At 42.2% G+C, this 26582-nt stretch overlaps 1 long non-coding RNA gene across 1 annotated transcript in view; it reads right to left on the reverse strand.

The window, feature by feature from the left end:
* Positions 1 to 26582, reverse strand: part of LOC142829776 (uncharacterized) — a 54611-nt gene that overhangs the window by 23453 nt on the left and 4576 nt on the right. The gene's annotated exons all lie outside the window — the stretch shown is intronic.

The raw sequence follows: 26582 nt of genomic DNA on the forward strand, positions 1-26582 counted from the left end.
GAAATATTCTAGAAAGGTTAGACAACTGAGAGGGCCTCGAAGCCTACTGTGGTTGCCTGAGATGACGTCTTACAGCGAAAATTCAAAAAGTTGGTGCCCGATTTCACTATCTTTTCTTGTGAGGCTTTTTATGAAGTAAGTATGACACAACAGGAGAAAAATGGGCTAGAATTAGATTCATCATCATCCCCTGCAACCCACTTATAACTTCAGTGTGACATTAGAACCAGCTCTGAACAAGGAGTGGGGTAAATATTGAACAAGCTCAGGGGTTTGCTCTTTGAGTTGCTGAGACTTGTGCCTGGTTTATATTACAAAGTTGTATTGATGTACGCCACCTTGCATCAACCTCACTGTTCTTGTAGCTACACTCAAATTTCTTTCCAAACAACATAAGCTCTCCAATGGGTTTAAACTGCAGCAAGGGAGGTTTAGGTTGGACATTAGGAAAAAGTTCTTAACTGTCAAGGTGGTCAAACACTGGAATAAATTGCCCAGGAGGTTGTGGAATCCCCATTTCTGGAGATATTTAAGAGTAGGTTAGATAAATGTCTATCAGGAATGGTCTAGACAGTATTTGGTCCTGCAATGAGGTCAGGGGACTGGACTCGATGACCTCTCGAGGTCCCTTCCAGTCCTAGTATTCTATAATTCTATGATTCTACACCTCCACAGTGACACAACTTCAGTGAGTGACATTGAACCATGGTCAATGTACGAAGTTCAACATAGAGCAAATATAAACATGCACTACCTATATTGACCAGACAGTGATCCATCAGCTGTTCCATAATACATGGTACTCATTGTACCCACAATTTTAAACTTCATTGACAGGGGACATGGAAGCTACCAACTCCACACACAGCCCTTTCAACCCTGCAAATTTTTGAAATGCGTTTTCCTGATTGTCCAGCATGGTGGGCGTACATAGCAGCTCTCCACTGCAGAGTTCAACTGCCCAGCTAACCATACTGATAACATACTCTAGACATACTCCCACATGGAGACATCTGAACATATTGTCTCTCCTACGCACGGGGCAGGAGGATGGAGAAGAGGTTGGGCAAGTACAGCAATAGACCAGCTGAAGAAATGCGGGACTTCTATGCTCACATTCCACAAGGGAAGCCAGAGCAGCACCACAACCAGCCACAGTGATAGGCATAAGCAGACTAAAGAATTGATTAGTCACCCAAGAAACTCAAGTGGTACTGGCCATGATGGCTGAACACTTAAGATCCCATCTGCCATGGGCTAAAAAGCCAGAAGACCAGCTATTAAAATGGACCCCTTCCCTGCTTTTCTAGATAAATTCAATTCATCAATGGCTATTAGCCAGTGTGGACAGGGATGGTGTCCCTAGCCTCTGTTTGAGAGAAGATGGGAATGGGTGACACGGGAGAGATCATGTGATGATTCCCTGTTCTCTTCACTCCCTCTGGCCCATCTGGAATTGGCCACGGTTGGCAGACAGGATACTGGGCTAGATGGACCTTTGGTCTGACCCAGTATGGCTGTGTGACGGGGCACCGGTCCCGGCCGCGCCGGAACCGACGGCACCCCGCACTCCTGAGCCTGTGGGTGGGCAAGGGGGAGCGCAACCCATGGCGTTTGGTCGCCCCGGAAACCGCGAGTGCGGACGCTCACGGATGGCGCCCCGGCTCATGTGCCCCGTCTGTACGGGGATAGCCAGGGACGCAGATGGCACCCGGAGGGGATTCCCCTCCCCAGGTGATGTCATCGCTCCGCGCCCAGACGAGGGGGGCAGGGCCAACGGAGGCGGGCATTTTAAAAGATGCCCGGGGAGAGAAAACAAGGAATGACGCTCTGGCCGGGTGAGAGGGAAGCCGGATTCAGAGGGAGAGCGGAGCGGGTTCCGCTGGCCCAGGGGAGACCTTCGCCGAGGCGGATCAGACAGTGAGAAAGAGGAAGTGACCCAGGATGGGGACGGCAAGCGGTTTCAGCGCCTCAACCCTACCCGGGCGGTTGGTGAGTTACAGGGGAGCCCCCGCCAACTGGGCAGCGACCTAGCGCCGCTGCCTTTAGGGTCCTCCTTCCTTACGGGCGTTCCACAGCTTCCCGGGAGACCGAGACTATAGGAGCCCCTGAACAAGCTCCGGACCTTGTATAGTGACATGGAACAGTGGGGATTTGGGGTAAAAGGACATGGGTGAAGGGGAGGGGCAGGCAGATATGCCCCGATGATGACAGGGCTGTAAGCCTGAGGGGCGGCCTGACCCATGACAGGCTGTCTTATGCTCTTTTGTTCACATGGCTTCTGGGCCTGATTGGTGTCTCATCTACATCAATGTAAATCAGAAGACATGCTGGTGTAAAACCAATGTGAGATAGTCATGAGGAGAGTGAGGGAGGGCCTGGTTTTCCTTTCATTCACACTTCCATGTGGACACCAGTGAACTTACTCCCAATTTTCAGTAGGCATGCAAGAGGAGACTCACACTCTACGTAGCAGTGCACATATATAATCTGGCGTTTTGAATGTATCTATCCCTTTGGATTTGCATGTGAATATGAAATAATTTTATGCAAGTCTGAGTGGAGCTTTAATTGTTCTTTTAAACAATATACCCTTATCTTTCTGGAAGCAGTTCAGGCCATCAAAGGGCTGTCACTGATGAACTAGCTAATTGGTTTCCAATACTTAACCTTGCATTTCACTTCATTACTGGTCTCTGTTCCCTCCAGATTTACATTAGTATCAGAACGTTCATTTAGAATCCAGTCTATCATCCTTGTGCCAGCCCTGCACTTTAAATTTTTCATTCAAAGAGGACACAATGGGAATAATGTTTGCATCTGTCAAGGAGACACACAAAAACTTTTGAGTTGAATTGTCTAGAGCAAAAAAAATTCCTAGAAGATGGTATTTAAGAAAGAAAAGAATAGAAGTAAAACACTAAGAGCTGTTTGTTATGGGGAATAAATCAAACACATCCAGGAGGTCTATAAACACGGAGAAATGAAATTCTTAGATTAATATTTTATATCAAAATTACTGTCAAATAATTGCTTCTATTTGGGTTTATTTCTTTTCACTCTCCCTTATTTTCAATACCATCTAAGAAGCAAGAGAATGAGTCTTTAGGGCAGTGGTCACTCACCAGTCCATCGGGATCTACTGGTAGATCTTGGAGCCTCTGACAGGTGATCTTGACTGGTTTGGCCAAGAGGCTATCAAGCCCCTCTCGCCACTGCTGTGCATCTCCCACCCTTTGCCTTGGAGCTCTCGCCCACCCCCGAGCCTCCTGCTTTCTCTGCAGAGCAGGAAAGGGAGAGGAGGGGGTGCTGATATCAGGATGCCTTCCTCCCACCTGTATTATTTCTCCACAGAACAAATGGGGGGACAACAGGGCTTGGGATGGAGGGAGTTTACTGGCTGCTTTGGAGAGTGGGGCAGGGCCAGGGTAGGGGCAATCCAGCCTTAGCCCCACTGCACCACCACCCAAGTGCCACTTGAGATAAGCAGTGCCCAGCTGGAGCCAGTCCATAGAAACCCTGGGAATTTCGTTAAAAATGCTAGTTTGACTTTACTGCTTTAAAATGCTAGTTTGATTTTAATGCTAGTTTGACTATACTGCCGTTGGGACTCTATTGGGTCAAACTAAAAATGCTAGTTTGACTTTACTGCCTTTGGGACTCTATTAGTCATTGATGCTTCCAAGATTCCATGAAATTTTGTACTGGACTTTATTTCAATCTCCCAGCTGAGTCTACAATGCCTTGGTTTGCCCAAATTGTGTCTCTCAATGTTGATACATACCCAGAAACAAAGTAGCATGTCACCATATTTATAAACCAGTGACTTATTCATGGAGTCATATATTTTATATAGTTTGTTGGGTTTTTTATTCCTTATTGCAAACACTGAAGGATTCTATTATATTTCAGGAGTCAAGGCTATTCCCCACTTTGACATTTCTAGAGCAGAAGGTGGGGGCCCACAAGAGGCCTTAAAAATACCTTGCCTCCAGAGGTTTCTGCTTAAAAACTCTCCTAAGCCACTTCCTGTCATAGGCATGGACCTTGGGAATCTTGTCACCACCCAAGTGAAAAAAACCCCAAAACTTTCTTCTTGAACCTAGGAAGAAATCTCTTGTGAACTTCTTCCAGGGGGGAACCCCAAGCTTTTTTTACCACAAGAGAGCTTGAAAAACAAAAGAAGACAAATGGTAATCTCTGATAGCTGACTTTCCAGTCTTAGACATGCATGCACAGACCTCCTATTACCTTGAAGGATGTAAGTATCAAATCATAGCCTTAAAAAGGGTGATTTTATTAACAAAACAAAAAGATATATTTGGTAAAGTATACTTGGTTGCTAGGTCCTATAAAGCAACTTAGAAAAAAACAGATAAAAGCACAAAGAATTGCTTCCCGGGGGACATGTCTACACAGCAGGGCTGAAGCTGAAATAGGCTACGCAACTTGTGCTACGTCAATTGCGTAGCTTAAGTCGAAATACCTTATTTCGGCTTTTGGCACTGTCTACACAGCAGGAAGTCTGACAAAGAGCACTCTTCCTCCGACTTCCCTTACTCCTGTACAATGAGGGTTACAGGAGTCAAAGTAAGAAGCCCTCCACCCTAACATTATGTTGAAATAACTGCTTGCTGTGTAGATGTGGACTTTGTTATTTCAGATTAACATCAGTTATTCCAAAATAACGTTGCTGTGTAGACATAGTCTGGGATTCAGCTTAGTTACAGTGTTGGGGGGAGGGGAGGGTGGGTACATGCACGCCGCACAGAGGAATTTAACCAAACAACAAAACAAAGGAAATAACCTAATTTGCATCTAAATAAACATTCCCTACCACTTAGAAGCTTATATCTTCAAGATCCAATCCATTTCTAGGCATGAGTATTTCTTTTCTCAGCATGGATATTCTTGTGGTTCATCTTTCACACTCAACTTCTGGTTATAACTCCCCGTCCCTTCCCTCCCCCCACCAAAAAAAAGAAGAAAAAGAAAACAAGCAGATTCCCGTTCAATTCAAATTTCAACATTTTCTTCTGATTGGTTCTCCGGGCTCCCTGTCAACGCTTCCTGGATTTTTTCAGGGATTCTCTGATTCTCTCAATTTAACCCTTGAGTTACTGAATACTGGAACGTTTAGAAAAGGACAGCACTCCTCCCATCCATCACACCAGGCATCCAAACATTTGGTGACATATGTTTCCAATCACTAAAGGACAGTATGTCCTAGTTATAGATAACACAATATTTCTGTTGGACACCAAATTCCACACTTTCCAATTTGTATCATCAAGGACCAACCCTTGAGCCAATAGGTTACAGAACTGGAAGTGTTCCCAAGGGGAATTGGAACTCCATGTGATAGCAGGCAACTGGCCTTATGATGTAATCCTGTTCATTAAAGTATGAAGATCCATCTTAAAACTAGTTAGCTTGTTAGCCCCCTCTGGACCCAACAGCAGAATTCCTATTGATTTAGTGGTACAAAATAGGCTTTTGAAAACATTTTCTGTGAAAAAATTCCAATAACAATAAGCTTTAGTTCACTGGGAAAAAAAATCTTGGAATTGTTAAAACAAAGAATCAAACCTAATGGCTATGTCTAGACTACAAACCTTTTTAGTAAAAGGGATGTAAATTAGACATATCGCAATTGCTAATGAAGCGGGGATTTAAATTTCCCCCGCTTCATTAGCAAAAAAAAAGGCTGCCGCTTTTTTTCGGCATGGAGCTTTGCCGGAAAAAAGTGCCAGTCTAGATGCGGATCTTGAGGAAAATAAAGCCTTTTCCAAAAGATCCTTTATCCCTTATTTAAGGGATCTTTTGGAAAAGGCTTTATTTTCCGCAAGATCCGCGTCTAGATTGGCGCTTTTTTCCGGCAAAGCTCCATGCCGAAAAAAAGCGGCAGCCATTTTTATGCTAATGAAGCGGGGGGAATTTAAATCCCCACTTCATTAGCAATTGCGATACGTCTAATTTACATCCCTTTTACGAAAAAGGGATGTAGTCTAGACGTAGCCAATATGATTTGGAATAAACCTTCCAATTCACATCAGTTCAAATATAAATTATTTTTTAAATTTCATTTTCTATACTAAACCCTTTATAAAGAATAAAACAAAGGGGAAATATTTTCATTCAGGAAGAAGAAAAATATTTTGATGTAATTCAAAAATAAAATAAAATAAATAAAAAAATTGGAATGCAATTTGGTTTATTTGAAAAGCTATTTTTCATTATTTTAAAACCAGCCCTACGCATAACCCCTTTTGAAAAAAGGTAAGTAAATGTGGAACAGAGTCTTCATAATCATTCAGAACAAAAAGATAATTGTGGTTAGACCGTGTCTACTTCCTTTTTGTACCCACTTTCCTTAAGTGTTCATGCATTAGTACTTTAGTACTATCAGTGAAAAGGCACATTTTAACCTTGGATTCCCAAATATTTGCTCAAATAACTTCAAATTTTATGTTCATTCTAAATTAGCCATTTGTGCTGTATTAGCCACTACTATAATCCATACATTCAGGGGAGAGAGATAATATCACTTGATTGACATAATGAACCAAAGCAACACAACTTGTGATATTCACACTTGCACTAAACTATTTGAAAGATCAAAGGATAGGTCTATACTGCAATGGTAATTTGAAAAAAGAAACACAATTTGTGGTATGCAAATTGTATATTTTTTTCCACTTTACTGTCGAAAGAGGCTTTTCCAAAATTTGGTGCATCTACACAGCACCAAATTTCAGAAAAAAGTGCTCTTTCAGCACATCCCTTATTCCTTGTAAAACAAAGTTCACAAGGATGGCAAAAGAGCACATCTGCTTTTTCGAATTTTTTTCCGAAAAAGAGGATGTGTTCCTTGGATGCAGCATTGCTTTTCTGGGATACCTTAGTGTAGGAAAATAGGCATAGCAATGAAGTTTCCCCACAGTTTTGAATATTGAATTCAAAGAAGCACAATACAGAAAACAACTTTCATTCATTCATTCATTCATTCATTCATTCATTCATTCATTCATTCATTCATTCATTTCTTCTTTTTCCTCAAATGAATACACAACCACACCTTGCTGAGATACAGGTTGTCTATGGGCTCTCAGAAATAGATATGAGAAAACTGACCATTGTTTACGCAGTCAACTATAAAAGCAGAACTGAGTGTAATACAAAAACTTCTGAATTTACCCTCACATCATCCCTGGGAAGAAAGGAATCTCTCTTGGCCTCAGTTCCTCATATTATAGGAGACTAATAAGTTGTAGAGAGATAAAGGGCTGAAGCCTGCTTCATTGATCAAAGTAAATTGTAAATTTCCCATTTGCTTCCGTGAAGTAAGATCAGGCACCTAAAGACAAGATCCACAAAGCTAGTGAAGTGCTGAACTTTTCTGTGGATTCCCCCAGTTGGACGGGTACCCAGGCGCTGAAACATAGAATCATAGAATCATAGAATAATAGGACTGGAAGGGACCTCGAGAGGTCATCGAGTCCAGCCCCCCGCCCTCAAGGCAGGACCAAGCTCCATGAGCATTGCAATGCCTAAATATCTTTGTGGATCTTGCCATAAGTCACTTGTCCAAGATCAGATGGGATGTGTATAGCAGAGGTAAAATTGGAATCCGTCACTCCGCACCCCCCGCGCAGCAGTCCTGACCCCAAGCCCATTTTCCCCACTGCTGTAGGTGCTGAAGGTTGGGGCTAGGATTGCAATTTTGGGAAGAAAACCAATAACATTCTAGGACACCCAAGATCAGAGATAATCAACCCCTTTCTGTTCAGATGCCTTTCCCATGCCAAATAAAAATAAAATATCCCCAAGAGCTTAATTTTGTGGGGCTTTCCCAAAGCTGTCACAGCTGCAAACTGTGGCCTGACTATTAAAATAGCATGCACACAGCTGTGTTTCCATAATTCAGGTCTTCAATCAAGGTTCTCTGCAGGTTTAATTGTGTCGGTTGTAAATATGAAAGGGGGAAAAAAAGTGCAATCTCTTTTGGCTAAATTAAAAGTCTTCACAAAACTTTCCCCATCAAAGATTTGGCAGGGAAGGTGCTAACAATTAAAACAGCCAGAAAGATTAAACTTGCTGATGACAGTTCATTTCCGAGATGGTTACAGCAAAAGTCTGATAAAAGCTTATCTGAAATTCACAGTTTTGATGAGGCTTCTGTTTGTATCACAGAGCAAATGAAACACTTTACATAGCAGGTGATCCCAAGGAAACGTCTGCCTGGAATTGGTGGGAAGATACTGGCTCTTGCTATATTTCAAGTTGCAAAATATCGTACCCCCTTATTTTTATTTGGGAAAAAAAACAAATTCTTTCTGTGAAATTAGGGTTTGGGTTAAATGGAACTTTCCATTTTCAATTATTCAAGTACCTATATTTGTTAGAAAAATGGGGAAAAATCAAAGAAAAATATGGAGAAAAATGAAAAGTTGGTCTTCCCCTGAAATGTTGTACACAGCATCAGTCTCACACACACACACACACCCCATGGCAAAAAAAGGATGTTACAAAGGGTTCAGAGAAAGATGACAGGAATGATCGCGGATTTTAGCTAAACTCTTATACAAAGAGGGTGTGTCTAAACTACATGGCTCCGTCGATGGAGCCATGTAGATTAGGCTGACCGGCAGAGGGAAATGAAGCCGCAATTTAAATAATCGCGGCTTCATTTAAATTTAAATGGCTGCCGCGCTGAGCCAACAAACAGCTGATCATCTGTTTGTCGGCTCAGCGCGCTAGTCTGGATGCTCCCGCGCCGACCTGAAAGCCCTTTATCGATCTCCCTGTTATGCCTTGTAGGATGAGGTTTACTAGGGAGGTCGATAAAGGACTTTCATGTCGACAGGGGAGCGTCCAAACTGCCCCAATATGCCGACAAACAGCCGATCAGCAGAGCGGGGCAGCCATTTAAATTTAAATGAAGCCACTATTATTTAAATCGCGGCTTCATTTCCCTTTGCCGAACAGACAAATCTATATGGCTCCGTCGACGGAGCCATGTAGTCTAGACGTACCCAGAGAGATTAGAAAGGGACCTCAGAAAAGAGATGAATAAGAAGGGATATGATAAAAGTATTGTGATGGATCTCCCTCCCCCATGCTTTATTAAATGGATTCATGGACATGAATACACATAACTCAAAGGTGATTGGAGAAAATTATTTCAAGTAACCCATCGATCTTCATGTCATGATCTGCTGGTTCTGCTTATCTTACTCTGTTGTATGTAACATTTGTGTGTATAAAATTAGACACATGGAGTGGGGAATACTTTGTGAGTTTCAAATGTGTGAATGGGAGACATGGAGGGTGTTTCCTGCAACTTCTAGATGAGCCATTGTTAAACATCCTTTTGTCCTTAAGTCTGAGCAGTGGTTGGTAGGGAGTGGCCTCAACTCCTTAACAAAAGGAATAGGAAAGGAGAGGCCTGTGTCTTTTTGGCTGGACTGCACCTAAGGAAGGGGTCAGGGACCCCAGAGTAGGGAGACAGCCCTGGTTTAGAGTGGCAGCTGGAAAAGAGTTTTTAGGGTGAGATTAAGTTTGCACTGAGATTTCAGTGGAGAATTAGCCAAGCAGTTTTGTTTCTTTTGATTTGTAACCTACTTTGCTCTGCTACTTTCTCTTATTACTACTTAAATCCTACTGCTTCAACTTAATAAAACCATTTTTATTTTCTATCCTATTGCTCCCTCACCTCCTTCCACTTACCCCTCCCTAGCCCCCCTTCCTGATGTCAAACAAAAGACACGTATGTTCAAAAATAGAAACTGGGTTTATTGAACAAAACTGGGGGGAGGATGAACCTCTGGGGAGACTGGAAAAAGTAGCAGGGAGAGGGGAAAAGAGAGCATGGGAGAGGGGAGGGGGAAACCTGGGAGGAGGGAGCTGGAAGGGGGAAGCAAGGGGAAGAAGAGGGAGGGGAAGCTCAGGGCCCAGGGTTGGGGGTCTCGCCAAACCAACTTGATTTACATGCAAACCTGCTCCTGGGTTCACACATGGCCTTCGGTGGCCAGGCTGGTAGCTATCCTGCCATAGACATCCGTATTCCTCCATCTAGTGCGGAGATCATGGACATTGGGGACATCCCCCCCAAACCTGAATAAGGTCCATGATCTCCACCCTGGAGCAGGAAGGCGCCCACCTTCTCCAGCCCCTGTCAGGCTCCTGGAAGCTGGCAGATTTCTCCTTGGGAGCGGTGGAGGGCTGGCTGTCCGTGGCTTGCTGGCTCATGCTTTGGAGTCACTGGCTCAAGGGCCCCGGTGGCCACTGCTGGCTCTGGGCTGGCAGGCTTGGAGCTGGCACAGGCACTGTGGTCAGAGTCTACCCCTTTAATGTCTCCGGGGCTGGGGGAGAGGAGAGTAAGTTTTCCTGGTTGTGCCCAGAGTGGCCACCAGGGCTCCCTGGGAATGGCTGGAGGCCCCCTATTGCGAATTAAGTGTCTACACAGCACTTAGTTCTAAATAGCTATTTCAAATTTGGCGTTAGTCCTTGTAGAATGAGGTTTACCAAATTCGAATTAAGCACGCCGCTATTTCGAATTAATTTCGAAATAGCAGTTTGCATGTATAGATGCTATTAAAGTTAATTCGAAATAATGGCTGTTATTTCAAATTAACTTTGCAGTGTAGACATACCCTAACTTCCACTCCAACTCAACTGATGAAGTAGGTTTTACTCACAAAAGCTCATGATATAATATATTTGTTAGTCTCTGAGGTGCCACAGGACTGCTCCTTGTATTTTTAAGTTACAGACTAACACGGCTACCTCCTGAGACTTTTGAAAGCACCAAGTTTGGCAAAGCTCTTGTGTATAGACTCATTCATCACTTTCTTGCACTGCATTTTCAGTTAGATAGCTCACCCAGGGATTTAACTCAAAACATATCTTTTATTAAAATCATATAAATAAAAACATGTTCTTTTGGCCTCCAGCCTGTTTACAGGTGTTTATTTATTGTGCAATATCCTATTCAGTGAAATATTTTCTCTTGGGGTATGTAATACAGCAGGATTACTGGGGTATCACTGAGAGGATCAAATCAAGATGAAGAAAGAAAGAAAGAAATCAAATTACATACACCAATGCAAACTTCCTGGTACAGACTTGTAGCAGAGATGAATCATATAATCATCGAATACTAGGACTGGAAGAGACCTCAAGAGGTCATCAAGTCCAGTCCCCTGTCATCATGGCAGGACCCAGTACTGTCTAGATCATCCTTGACAGACATTTATCTCCAGACATTTATCTACCACCTCCCTGGGCAATTTATTCCAGGGTTTAACCACCCTGACGGTTAGGAACTTTTTCCTAATGTCCAACCTAAACCTCCCTTGCTGCTGTTTAAATAAACTGATTAAATAAACTGCTATCTTAAAAGTCTTTTTGTTAGTATGGGTTATCAGTCCTTCTGGACTAAGTTCACTGGAAAAAAGCTCTCAAGTGATGAGTTGAAATGAAGACAGAAATGAAGACCAAGATGGAGGAATCCCCAGAGCCCTCTTTATACTCTTGCCCATGTGGAGGGAATTCCATTGTTCTCGCTATGTGAAAGTAACTCCCAAATGTAGTTTATCACATGAGCAAATCACCTGTCCATACATGGCTCAGTCGTTTTTTAAGCAAGCAGCTGTTGCTTACATGCTGGTCTGAACAGTCACCGCATAGCTCATCAGATATGGATTGGCACAACCTGAGGAGCATTGTCAGTCAAGTACTTCTGCTCACTTCACTCATAACCCTTTCACAATAATATTGTCAAGCCTATTTGTTATTTCCCAGAAGCAAACATATGAAATGCAAGTACATAGCCAATACTCATAACCTCACATATAAAAGCAATACATGCATATGAATAGTATAAACGTAATCATACACCTTGGTTGCAACAGTATTTTGCATGTTCACATCAGAATTTAATAACATCACAGAGTAAAAAGGGTAAAACTTTCCATGATGCTTATTTTGCTGAGCACAAACCTGCTCAGCATAGGTAGGTTTGCACTGGCATAACTGAAAGAAGAATCAAGAAGATAGGTTGGTTAAGGCATTCATAGAACAGCCCATTGTTGAGAGATTGTGTTATGAAGTGAGAGAACGTTGAACAATATGTTACACGAGTTCATTTGCACATTGTGATCTGATTGGCTAAACAGCCATTTAACTGTAATGATCCCAAACCCATAGATTACAGTCCTGGCCCTTTAAAATTTTCCCTTCCAATGACTTGAAGAATACAGTATGAATCAACTAAAAGAGAAAGAAAGAAAGAAAGAAAGAAAGAAAGAAAGAAAGAAAGAAAGAAAGAAAGAAAGAAAGAAAGAAAGAAAGAAAGAAAGAAAGAAAGAAAGGCACATCTTCTAAAATGTTTGGATCCAGGCTTTGGTTTGGCCTAACCCATACAAAGCATCAGGTGTGAAGTTTGGATCCTGAGCAAAATGTCACCCCAGTTCAGGTGTTACCCCCACATCAGTGAGCTATTCATGCAGTTTAAATATTGTTCCGCCACGGCTCATAAGAGCACTTTATAATCTCCCAACTGAAGACAGGGATACTTAATACAGTTACAGAGAATGTGGGGGTTTTAATGTATTATGATGATTTATTTCCCACTGGTGACTATGGAGCCATGAAATGTTACTTTCCTCCTTGCCCTTATGGCTGACATTAGACTTTTGACTGTGACATCTAAAGGGAGATCTTAACATCAAGTCTCAGAACTAAATCTGTGTCTAGAACCCATCACGTCTGGACTATTTGATGTGGCACCAAGTTACATCTTGGTGGAGTACAACCCTTTATCCATTGCAGCGGAACTGCTAACAGCAATGACATCTATATCTGCCTACATCCCTGAGAGATTTTTCAAAGGTAACTAGGGTATACAGTACTTCTATTAATTGTAGTGGAAGTTATGTCTACATCTGGAACTGGGCTATAATTCCCAGCTCACACAGAGCTACTTGTTTTAGGCCTGATAAAGCTAGCATGCAAAAAACTGAGTGTAGCATACCCTGAGCTCAAAATGCAGGCATATCTTAAGTCCCAAATTCAGCTTTGAAATTCTCATTATATAAACATTCATAAAAACCTACATTAAAATGGTTAATATTGCAAGTCAGGTACTTAAAAAGGCAGGGAATAACAGAATTAAGATGGTCTGTGAACCTTTCATTTGTCCCTCTTATGTCTACACTTTGGGTATGTCTAGACTTACTTTCACTTTCGAAAGAAGATATGCAAATTTGGCAGTAATTTGCATATTTTCTTCTGTTCGCTTTTTCAAAAGAGGGTTTTTTTTTTCCCCGAAAAAGCAAGCAGTTTAGACGTGGTTCTTTCAAAAAAAAAAAAAAAAAAAAAAACTCTTTTTTCGAAAGAAACTTCTTCCTCAAAAATTGAGGTTTACAGGTTCTTTCAAAAAAAGGGTATTTTTTTTCGAAAGAACCGTGTCTAAACTGCTTGCTTTTTTGAAAACCCCTGATCTGGCTTCTTCACTCCCCCACCCCTTGCCCTGAGCCCCCTTCACTGAATCCTGTGCCCTCAGTTCCTCATCCCCTGCTCTTCAGCACCCTCCACCTGCTGCCCTGTGACCCTCCAAACTCTCTCAGCCTCCTGTCCTTACTCCCGCACCCCTCCCCTTTTTATTCTAACAAAAGGAAAAAAAACCCTGTGAATATACTGTCAACAAGCTCTAATGTTTGAATCACTTTTTGTCTTTTACTAATACAAACTTCTTTTTCCCTTCATTTTTTGAAAAGGTACGACCATTTAAATAAAGCATGTATGTTTTCCTTTTATTTTCCAAAAATTGCCTCCAAAAAGCCTTACTTCACTTAAATGCCTGAGTAATGCTGGGTACATCTGCTAGTAAGACAGAGACAGAAAAAAAAAGACACAGTCAAGAGATGTAATAATCAAATGGCTTGCTCCAACTCCCATTAAATTCAAGTGAGTCTTTCTGTTAACCTCCGTAGGAGATGGATTAGATGCTAAATGACAGAAATGCAGTCAAGAGAAAACTGACTTAAAAAGGGGAGAACTGACCTAAAAATTCATATTGAAACTTAATTTTCCCTTTTCTGTCTCATCACTAGTATGTGCCACCACCCACTTTTATAATAAGTTCTTCTCCTTCTATAGAAATCAGTTGGACGATGTGTAACTCTTTAAAATTCTCCTCACAAACTAATGCTCTTTGGGCCTTCTTTGTTGTATTTTTCTGGCAGTTCAGTTGTAGGACTGGTGGAAATTTTTTTAAGCACGTTTGTCTTGAGCAAATGTAATTTCTAAAGGCACATTTCATTTTTGATGAAAAAATAAAAAATTAAATGAAGCTCCTTCAGTTTGCATTCTTTTGACGTAAAATTTTTGGTTTGGTTTTTGAAAGCAAAACAATTTTGAAATTTCAGTTTTCTAAGATTTAATTCCATCCTTTCTGTCCTTCCCTTCACTTGTTCCTTTTACTTTTTTCCACTCTATAGCTTTTCATAACTTTTCTGGCTTTGTCAAAAAACAGAGTGGGAAAAAAAAATACAAATTTTCCACTCGATAATTATAGACATTTTGATCAATGATTGACAAATGTTCCCTATTTCATTTTTCCATTTGCCACTTTGTGACTTTTCCAAAGCAGGGGGATTTATAAAAGTCATGGAGTGGATGGAGCAGGGTGGGGAGGAAAGAGAAGTGAAGGGAAAAACAAACAAGTCTTGCATTCATTCTATTGGCTCCTGTAGTAAAGAAGGAAAAGAGTGAGAGAAAGGTGTGAAAATAAAAATCCATTTTTTTTCAGTTGCCAAAAACTCAGTTAGGGTACATCTGTACTGCATGGCTATTCCAAGATACTGGAGGTATCCCAAAATAGCTATCCTGCATCTACACAAGCCACCCATTATTTCAAATTTTTTTTTTTGAAATAATGGCCATGCTATTTCGGCATCCCCATAATTAAGAGATTTCTTGAAATAGCACATTATTTTGAAATTTGGTGTTGTGTAGACATGCAAAATTTCAAAAAAAGCTATTTTGAAAGATTCAAAATAAGATATGCAATTGGTGTAGTGCAAATTGTGCATCTTATTTCGAGTTTAGGGTGCTATGTAGATGCACCCTTAGAAATCACATTGCATTTGAAAATAAATAATATTTTCATTTTTAAATTTTCCTGTGGGGGAGGGAGGATTCCAACAAAAAGTTTTCTGTTGGGTGCATTTTTTTCAACCAGCACTGCACAGAGTGATGGGCAGATGAAATTTCACTAGACTGAACAGGTAGGAAACTTCCTACCTACCTTTATGAAATTATGCCTGTACTTACATGCCTTAGCTGCATTGACTATTTTATTTATTGACTGCCTGACATGTTTTATTGCAAACTCATGGTTCATTTGCTTTCCACTTTTACCTGTAAGTCTTTTTCAGCATGAATGCTTATCGGGTATTTTTCTCCCACTAAGGATCTATGTTTCAGGTTTATTTTGTCCCCAGATATACTAGCTTGAATATTCCAAGTTGAATCTCATGGTGGTGTTTTTTTGTCCATATTTCTCATCTCTCTAGGCCATTTTATATAATTTCTCTGTTTATTTTTTTTTCAAAATGTATACAGCTGTGAAATGGAAAACTATATTCTCAATGTGTCCATAACTTTTATCTACATACTGTGAAGATAAAACATATTGCCTGTCCTTGATATATCTATATAGTAAACAACATATACTATACTGAGGCTTTGAGTCTTTGATCTGTTAATGTATTGTACCTCCTTTAGGCTACGTTTAGACTACATGGCTCCATAGATGGAGCCATGTAAAATAGTTTATTCGGCATAGTCAAAGAATCAGGGATTTAAATAATCCCTGCTTCTTTAAAATAAAAATGGCCACTGCGCTCTGCCGATGATCAGCTGATCCGGCACAGCGCAGAAGTCTAGATGCGGAAGCCTTTGTCGACTGCTCCAGTATGGGTTTATCGGTATGGGTTTATCGTCGGCACAGCGCGGTGGCCATTTTTATTTTAAAGAAGCAGGGATTATTTAAATCCCCGCTTCTTTGACTATGCTGAATAAACTATTTGATATGACTCCGTCGACGGAGCCATGTAGTCTAGATGTAGCCTTATTGACTGATAGCACGTATTAACCTCATGATGTTCCCAGACGGGAAGATGCAAATAAAGCCCGGGATATTTCTCCTGCAAGGAGGTTTAACAGTAGTTCAAATTAGGACCTTTAATTCGAACTACCTAGTCCGTGCCTCTCCAGGCTATCTGGGCACACATTTTAGTACTTGCATGGTAAGGGGGAGACCTAATAGGAATGAGATACTACCATGGAGGTATTAAACTGATTTATCAGGGCAACTCCATCTACATAAGTAATGTAGCTGGAGTCAATGTACCTTAAGAAAAATCTCTCTGGAGGCCCCACAGTGCGAAATTAAGGAAAGAAACTCTCCCAACAACTTCTCTTCTCACAACAGTGAGGAATTCCAGAGTCAATGTGGAAATCCTCAGCATTTGATTTAGCGGGTATACATCCTTGGTATGCCCATTAGAGAACGTCCCTTCCTTTTGCTATAGCTGGAGTATTAAACCTTCTCCGGTGTTTCATACCGGGGAGCATAACCTTGCTGGACTATATTTGCAAGTAGTACAGACAGTCCTGGTCTACATTAGGGCTTTATTTAGAAATAACCCACCCTGACACCGAATTTATAAGCAGAGCGTCCACACTACCAAGTCTGTCTTTTTTTAAATAATGGGCCGATTAATTCAAAATCTATACTCTTGCTTCTCATCAGGAGTAACACTAATTACAAAATAGTTATTTAGAAATAACTGTAATGTGGATGTGCTGGTGCCACTATTTTGAAATAACTACTCCCCAGAGTAATTCCAACTTATTGCTCCCCGGTGCTTCCTGTGTCTCTAAGTCCAAGGTGGCACATCTATTAATGGAGCCTGCCTCAGAATAATTTTGAGACTTCCCCGTAGTGTGGACACGCTAGTTCAATTTTGTTAAATCAGGAGTTATTATGTCCAAATTACTAATTTCTAAATAGTTTCCTAGTGTAGACATGGTCATGGTGACCTAGCCGGAGGGCTGAATCACCAAGAGGAGAGCTGCAGCTCCAGAGATCAAGAAAGGGGCTACAGAGGACAAACTGACTGTGTCTAACCCCGGGTTGTGGCGTCAGCCCAACCCCACAAATGCCCAACACCAGGCCAAAGGAGGGATCATGTGATCATGAGTGGATAATTCCCACACACTAAGCCATAGGAAGGAAGAGCAGCAATATGCAGTGCACTGAATGTAAAGTACAGCAGCACAGAAAGAACACCCAGGGCTTGGAAACCAGGATCGCTCAACACCCAAAGCAAGAAGCATGCTCCTAGGTCAATAAGCCAACCTTAGATGGGCCTTGCTATGGGCAGAAGAGATGTCTCTGTTAGAATTCCCAGATGAGCAGGAATCCTGCTGCTACCTTTATCATTCCTGCTCCTCATCATGCCTCAGAAACTTTGGCCCAAGACTGACCGACCTGTAACACTTCATCTCTAAATGATACTCCTATCTTGCCACAATAGCCTAGGTAACAGTCTCTCTGCATACCATTGTGATGCTATTGCACTGTGGTATGAACACACAAATCTTTATTGCAACACAATAGCTTGCCATGTTAGCTATGCAGAAGTGCTCTTTGTGATTGTTCGGTGTTCCTGATAGTGTAGGATATCCAGTCTGTAAGTAGACCTGTCATTAAGCAACTTGCCATAAACTGACCCTTCCATAAGTGCCCCCAGAAATCCCTCCTTTTTTACAGCCCTCGGATACTAGTATGTTGAATCCAGGGCCTGCATCTTTGTCTCCCAGGGAGGGACACTTTGAGCCTGCCAGAAGCTAGGGAAAGACTGTGTCGAAGCAACCCAGATGAAGGCTGGAAGTGTTCTCCTTTTGGGCTGAGCTGGGTTCTCCTTCCTCTACTTGGGGGCTGCCCCTGACAGCTGGAGAGATCCAGTGCTGGCACGGGCAATCTCCAGCTGCAGTTTTGTGGCTGAGCTGGGTACTGCACTTTCACCTTAAGGATGGAGGCACCTGCCTCTGCTCGGCAGGTGGTTCGACTCGGGGGACATCCCAGGCTCAGCCACCTCTGCAGGGGGGTTCTACCAAGCCTTGTACAAAGTGTGCCTGGTGAGGTGTCTATAGAAACATTCAATGGTTTGGAAAAGAGAAGAATTGGGTTGGTAAACTTGCTTTATAAAATTACCTTGGAAATGGCTGGTTTTTCTAATTCTTCTAATACTTGTTTTACATGACTGTCAATTGCTTTGTGAGGGCAGAAATGCAATTAGCAGATGGTCTTGCAGCAGTACTAGCAGCCATGAGGGACACTTTACTAACAAAAAAGGAAACAATTTTCAGGAATTCCCTTGCATATTGCAGGCTGTGGTTTGTTTGTTTGGACAGCCTGTGTCTCCTTGGCATCAGCTTCATAGAATTTTGCCTGTGGTTGAAGATGAGTCCAATACAAGTAACAAATCTCTCTTGCTTTCTCCCCTTGGATTATATTAGGGTGATAGCCCTGGAAACAAGTAGCACCAGCTGGGTTATCTCTGTTTCCCGTAACTCTAGTGGCTTGGGGTGTTGCTAGGAGAAGGCATTTATGAATCTCTGAATTGTTGTCAATCTGAACTTCTGATCAAATACCATCTTGCAGTGCTATTGCAGGTTAGCCACTCAAACTGACAACAACCTACTTGAACACTCAGTCATGGATTTAAAAGTAGCCATTCTTCTACAAGGAATTTTTCTACCCAATTACAGAGAGAACATGCAGAGCTGGAATTCATTTACAAATTTGACTCTGTTTGCCTGGGCTCGAATAAAGATATTCACAGGTTAATGCATTACAAAGCCTGCCTTTGACATTCATATTTTTGGATAAAAAACAATGAATGGCACATATTCAGCCCACTTAATTAGCTTTATTAACAAGGGTCTGACAATTAACAGGTACCTCTTCTGCTGTTACATCTATATCTATATCTTCAGTAAAATCTGTGTTATCCGGAAAGCTTGGGGATTAGGGTGTTCCGGTTATCTAAAAATTCCGGTTATTTGAGAGTCCCATCAACCTATGAAAAACCAATGGACAATAATAGTAAAACTCAAGTTTTTAATATTGGTAGTTTTGTAGTGTGAGGCAGTTGGTCTCACATTTCTATTTTGAGTTAAAGTTTATTAGTACTTCTTAAATAAAAAATTGTTAAGCCAATCATGGTAAACCAAGCCAGGCCTATGCACCTGAAGATGTGACAATATTGTGGCTGGGGACAATGCTTGTTAACAAAGTTTGCTGGTTAACAAAGTTTTCGGGTTAACAGAGTGCCAGATAACAAAGCTTTCACAGTACAGGCAGTCCCCGGGTTACGTTCAAGATAGGGACTGTAGGTTTGTTCTTAAGTTGAATTTGTATGTAAGTCGGAACTGGTACATATTGTAGGGGAAACTCTAGCCAAACATTTCTCCAGAGCTCAGTTTTATTCTCCCACACCTCACTTCCCTCAGTCCTTTATTCTCAAGCTGAGGTGTCTGCTGAGAAAAGCCGCTCTGTGTCTCCCTGGTCTGCTGGGGGGAAGCAGCTAGTGTGGGGTTGCCTCACCCCGTTTGTAAGTAGGGATCCGATGTAAGTCGGATCCATGTAACCCGGGGACTGCCTGTATATCTATATCTATATCAGTTATTTCCACTCCAACTCATCTGATGAAGTGGGTTTTACTCATGAAAGCTCATGATCCTATTTTAGTCTCTATGGGTACATCTAGACTACATGCCTCTGTCGTCAGAGGCATGTAGATTAGGCTACCAGACATAGGAAAATGAAGCGTCGATTTAAATTATCGCCGCTTCATTTAAATTTACATGGCTGCCGCGCTGAGCCGACAAACAGCTGATCAGCTGTTTGTCGGCTCAGCGCGATAGTCTGGACACGCGGGTGGCGACATCAAAGGTATTTGTCGACCACCCAGGTATACCTCAACCCAGGAGGCATACCTGGGTGGTCAACAAATACCTTTGGTGTCGACACCCGTGCATCCAGACTATCGCACTGAGCCGACAAATAGTTTATCAGCTGTTTGTCGGCTCAGTGCGGCAGCCATGTAAATTTAAATGAAGCGGAGATAATTTAAATCGCTGCTTCATTTTCCTATGTCTGGTAGCCTAATCTACATGCCTCTGGCGTCAGAGGCATGTAGTCTAGACATACCCTAAGATGCCACAGGACTATTTGTTTTTCTCCAAACAGGGCCAGTGTTAATTACCTCAAGATTTTACAGGCTAAAATAGACAATAGACTTTCAGTTGGAAAGTTGCTCAAAGAGTTCTCGAAAGCAGTGATACTAATAGCACAATGACAATGTGTACAGGAGGCTGTTGGAATAACTATTAAGTATTCAAAACCAACTCATACACTGCTTTGGCTGTAAGACTGTCTGGCTCAAGGGTTCTATTTTGTTAATGCTGTCACAGCACTTAAACTAACTTCTTCCACTTCACAACAGCTAAAGATACTTTCCCAGACCTAGAATTGATAACCCATCCCCAAGCATGTGCCTATGTGTGTTGCCACATAAACATGGATTTAAGCTTGGGTTTAAATATTTTGCTAAATCAGGACCCCCAAAGCAGCTCTGTTAACTATGCAGCACCCTCTCCCTTTTCCTCCACTGAAATGTGCCTGTTAATTGTATGGCTCCCTCTCCCACTTGCTTTCATGAGCCCAAGACATTACTCCTTAGAGTTAAAAGTGATCTGTACTGAGCCATGCTGGGTTTCAACTGTAAGCCCTGGTCTATACTAGGGAGTTATTTTTAAATAATCCCCTTATTTCAAAATAAGAAGCAGAGCGTCCACACTATCAGGCCCGGTATTTTGAAATAGCGGTAGTGTGGATGCTCCACTATTGCTATTACAAGAAAACTACTCCTCAGAGTCGTTTGAAGTAATTACTCCCCAGTGTTTCCTGGAGCCCTAAATTGAGGTACCATGTCCACATTAACGGAGCCTGCCTCGGACTAATTTTGAGGTTCCCCCATAGTGGAAACATGCTATTTTGATTTTGTTATTTTGGGAGTTATTATTTTGATTTTAGTTATTTCAAAATAATTTTCTAGTGTAGACATGCCCTGAGACACCTGCCTTCACATTGAGCATGTCACCCAGCCTAATACATCTGCATTTACAGGGAGAGGGATAGCTCAATGGTTTGAGCATTGTCCTGCTAAACCCACAATAATGAGTTCAGCCCTTGAAGGGGGACATTTAGGGATCTGGAGCAAATCTGTCAGGGATGGTACTTGGTCCTGCTGTGAAGACAGGGGGCTGGACTCTATGACCTCTCAAGGTCCCTTCCAGCTCTATGAGGGTATGTCTACACTAGCTTGTTAGTTCAACCTAGGTAGGGTAATTAGGACAAGTGGAGTTGCAAATGAAGCCTGGGATTTAAATATCAGATGGGTCTGGCCCATGAAAGCTCATCATCTAATAAGCCATCTTGTTAGTCTTTAAAGTGCTACATTGTCCTGCATTTTGCTTCAGCTACCCCAGACTAACACGGCTACATTTCTATCACTATTCCTTATTCCGGAACACTGTTCCGGAAAAGGGCCAGTGTAAACAGCCCAGTAGTTTTTTCCGGAAAAAAGCCCCGATCGCGAAAATGGCGATCGGGGCTCTTTTCTGGAAAAGCGCGTCTACATTGGCCACAGACGCTTTTCCGGAAAAAGGGCTCTTCCGGAAAAGCAGCCTGCCAATGTAGACGCTCCTTTTCCGGAAAAACTGAAAACGGAATAGTATTCCATTTTAAGCAGCTCCAGAAATTCATGCCATTGTAGACACAGCCTATATGTATTATTAGCATAAAAAGTATAGCTGCATACCTTCATTAGTTATGCAGATTAATCAACAACTCACAACAGTAGGCATCTGAGAAGGAGTTGGTAGAACCAAAACTGACCACTTTTAAAATGGTATCATCAGCTTTCATTTGCAAAACCCACTTCTTCGATTTTGCCCATGAACGCTCATGATACCAGCTACATGTTTTGTTACTCTTTAAGGTGCTACTAGATTATTTGTTGTTTTTTAAAGTTTTTCTTGTTACGGACTAACTCGGCTACCCCTCTGACACTTTTAAAATGTTAGTTGGCCTTTCCTAGGAAGAACTATTCTATATGGAAAGCTCATCCCTATACCACTTGGTTCAACCTGCATGAATTATTATTGCTGCAAGTTTACCTCTTGTGCTAGCTTTGCGCAAACACCTTGTCGTGAAGAGATAAGGGTCAGTGTGTCTAAATTAGCTCTAGGCTAGGGCTTGAGAAAAACTTAGAAATAGCAGGATGTGGTTGATGGCTTTGGTGGAGTAGCTATGGCAATATTTATTCCCTATCAATGTGGAAGCAGGGGGACTGAATGGAAAGCATTATGGGCCTCAGAGAATCAGGAAAACTGGAGTCTAGAATTCGTTTAATGACTCTGGTCATTAACTTCTTTGGATACAAGCTGCCTCCACAACAAAACAATATATAATTCACTGTATTTAATTGGTGGGTAAGGCTTACTTCAGTAATGTATGAAAGGGGCTTTGAGGTGAACTGGAAATGATGCATGGTTCCTTGAACCAAGGAGTCTCAATTTTTTTTCATGTGGTGCCTATCCTCCCCCCAACATACGGCCTGCCCATGCCACAGCAACTGGTTGTTCTGCATAGCTGGTAGATTAAAAGCCTTACGGCTGCCAAAGTTGATTGGGCTTTGGGTTCAGCCGTTGGCGGTGGAACTCGGGCTCCATTTTTCTGCCCTGGGCCCCAGTGAATTTGACTCCTCTCTGGTTTATTTGGGTAGACCCCTGCAACCTAATCATGCTCCTCCCCAGCAGGCTCCAGACCCATGACTGGGAACCACTGCCATGGACAGAATCTTTAATAGTAGGTCCATGGGCTGGAGAGCTTGGGGCTAATCCAACATGATGACAGAATGAACCCTGGCTGAGGGGAGTCAGGCTAACGCCCCATGAAGAGCAAATGATGGTTGCAGTAATGTGAGGTTATGTCTACACTGCGTGTTTTTTTTCTGGCAGAAGGTATGCAAATGAAGCTCTCATTTGCATATCATGTGCTCTCATTTGCATATCCTCGTCTGATCCTTTTTGCGGAAGAAGCGTTCCCTGCTTGATCCCAAGGATTGGGGGCCTCCAAGCCCCCCAAAAGGGTTATTGAGGCCAGCAAGAAGGCTACAGATTGAGTTGAAAACAGGCTAAGAGGCAGCTCCAGAAAAAGGGGAGAGATTTGTTAATGTAAGACGCTCCTGGGACTCTTCGTTTGGACAATTATGACCCCAGAAAAGTGGACGTAAGAGGTTCACCCAACGAAAGGACTGAGTCACTGACTGAAATTGCCACAGCGCTGGAGTGATCCTTGGCAGGGGCTGCTTCCTGAGATAAATGCTATACTCCACGAGGGCTGGATTTCCAATCTGACACATGGCCGGGGTACTGGTGTTCTCGGGGCAGAGGTTGCCAACTATGCCAATTGGGCTATTTTTAGTTGTCAGTTGCTGGGGTGCCTTTTTTTTTTAGCAGTTGCGAGTTGTATTTTGGGCTGTTTTGCTGTCCTACTGCTGGCTACATGGGCTGGGAGTTTTCAGGAATGTGGAGCCTTCTGGTCTACTCCACCCTTCGATGAGACACTCACACACTGCTTCTGGCATGTTGTTCCCCTCCCCTTCAGTGGAGTTTTCAGCATATACAGAATTCTTCTCTGAGGGAGGCAGATTTTTTTTTTCCTGCAGAAAAGGGTGTGGCAGTGCCAACTTTGCCCAGCAGAAGTCACACGTGAGTAGAGGTGGCACAATGTAATTAAGGCTGAGGCTACTCCTGTGAGGAAAGGGATTATTTGGAGCTGTTTTTTCAGATGTGGCCCTCAGTTCTTTAATACTCACAGCAAATATTGGAACACATTTTCAAACAAAGGTAGATTCACTTGCAATCAACACTGCCTGGTGATTTGGGGGTGCCTATTTAAAACAGAGGCATTTGAACCATTTTTTCACTTTTAGTCATAGAGATGAGAGCCTGAAGAGGCTACACAGCCTGGCTACCTCTATTTCGGAGCCCAACCACCAGGGCTAGATGAAAGAATTGCAGCCTTCAGGAGACTAAGCCATGATGGTACAGGCAGAGCACAGGAGGCACTACAATTTTTCTTAAGGTCATTCAGCCAGACAGTGGCTGTTCTGAGAACAGATCTAGGAGCCCTTTTTATTCCATATAGGTTGTTATACCATTCTCATCAACAGGGATGCTGAAGGGTGGGAAAGGCAGAAAATATGGGGGGTTGCCCTGGTAGCACTGGCCCTGGGCCTTTTAAATTGTTGTCAGAGCCCTGTGTGGTATGGAAGAAGCGAGGCACAGTCCAGGAAATGCAGAGGGCTGATGTCCTCTAGCCTTATCCCTTCTGCCTGAGACCCTGCCTCTTCTGGGGGGCTGGAGCCAAGCCTCCTACATTTCCCAGAGCCCGTGACATCTGTCACCAGCCCTCCTGCAGTAACAGTGCACCTTCTGCTCGTGTGTCACGCAACGGGCCTAGCATCTGTCACGTGGTCTTCTCTCATCCCCTCTAATCTCTCCTCTCACTCCCCTAGACCACTCTCCCTTCCAAGGGTTTCAGCTTTTGTTACAGTTTACATTTGTTTTTGTCAAACAATATCAAGGAATGCCTGGAAAATCAATGTTTAATAAGTTACAGTAATGTTTTCAACTTCCTGTCATCTGCTTTAAGGTACATGTTTACCCTGCCATTTCTCATCACTTTCTACATCCATCTTGTTATCAGCAAGGTATAACTTAATGTACAACGAACTCTTCCCTGGGTGACCTGACAGTACACATGACCAGAGATGTGTCTGAGAAGAGTCATTCTTTCTTTGCAGTGGAGGTGACAGGTAATGGCATGGAAGCAAGAGCACAAAACTTCAAGAAGAACTTTTGAACTTGGGCAAACTTGCTGGAAGACACCATTTGGCTAAAAGGGAATTCATCACACCTTGGCAAATTGTTTATTCTTGCACCAATCACTATCTGACCTGGAATTGTCTTCCTAGAAGTTCTACCTCCTAAAATCTGTGAAATCAGAGTCCTTGACTGGATCCTCAGTTGCTATGAATCACGTCATTGTTGACGACTATGATACAGACGATGCCTCCTTTCACCCACTTTTATATCTGCTCAGCTCTTGGACCAGCTCTTTGGCCTGGTTGCTGGGTTTTCAGTTTGGCCCATTATGTAGGCAACAGAGAACATCACAGCTTTATTAAGGAGATATATATTTTTAAGTGGGGAGGAGACTGTAGCCTGTTGTTTTATGTTAAGAGTGTAAATGTCACAGACAATATCACATTGTGGCTGCACTAGTGATTACACTGATTTGGTTTTTCCATTGTCCACGCCCTTGCTTCATGGATTAGTGCCTTCTTTGGGTTTAGCGGAAAATGGTTTCCAATTAAATTAACAAACAAGCAACAATCTCCACTGTAAAAGAGAAGTCAGTGTGTACACAGGATTGAAATAAACTGGTTTAAATTCAGCTAAACTAATGCAGCTGTGACATGTAGACAAGCCCTGACCATCCCCAGCATGAAATCAGTATCAGGTGAATTCATAGGGGAAACCCATAAAGCAATCCCCCTCTTAGCCTTTCTTTTAGAGCTTCATGTAATCAGTGTGTCTAATATAAAACTTGTCTGGACAAACTGGAACTGTAAAAGGGGGAACATCTGAGCAGCTGCTTTAGCATTCTCCCCCCATCCCCTTGTGTCCATTGAAGCAACTTCATATGCTCAGCTGTGTCTCACTTTTTCTTCTCCATTTTAATGGCTTGAAATAGTCATTACTGGAGCAGGCAAAGTTTCTCTCTTCCCAGCTGTGTTAAAGTCTTAGGTCAGCCTTTTTGAATTCATAAAACACTTCCGACCCATATTTAGGGCGGACTTGGGAGATGAAAAAAGCAGGCAAGTAGTGAATTGGGGAATGAGGACCAGCCTGCTCATCCTCATTCCAAAGATGCTGAAAAAGACTGAACTCCCACATAGATTTCTGCATTCAATTCATTACCAGTTGGTACTTAGAGATAACATTAAGGAACTTTTTGTTTCTCCCCTTGGCTTTAATTGCATTCCTTATTAGGATTTATCTTTCTGATAATGGCAAATATTATTTCAATAGATGCTTCAGTGTTGTGCAAAAGGGGAAGAAATTTATTTCCTGTAGAATGTTATTAACGAATGTTTACAAGTTTCAATGCTAGCAATTTAAAGGGCTGGGGAGATACCTTTCTTGAGAGTTCAATTCAGGAAGACAGACATTCAGTTTAAAATAAACCAAGCTTCCTTTTATTTTTTTCCTATGGAAAATATGAAATTGTTCTTCAAATGCTAACTAATCTACCCAGTTTTCTATTGAGTCATGAATGCATTTTAATTCACCATTCAAAATGTTGTAGC

Source organism: Pelodiscus sinensis, chromosome 6 (genome assembly GCF_049634645.1).
Source record: "Pelodiscus sinensis isolate JC-2024 chromosome 6, ASM4963464v1, whole genome shotgun sequence".
NCBI lineage: Eukaryota > Metazoa > Chordata > Testudines > Trionychidae > Pelodiscus > Pelodiscus sinensis.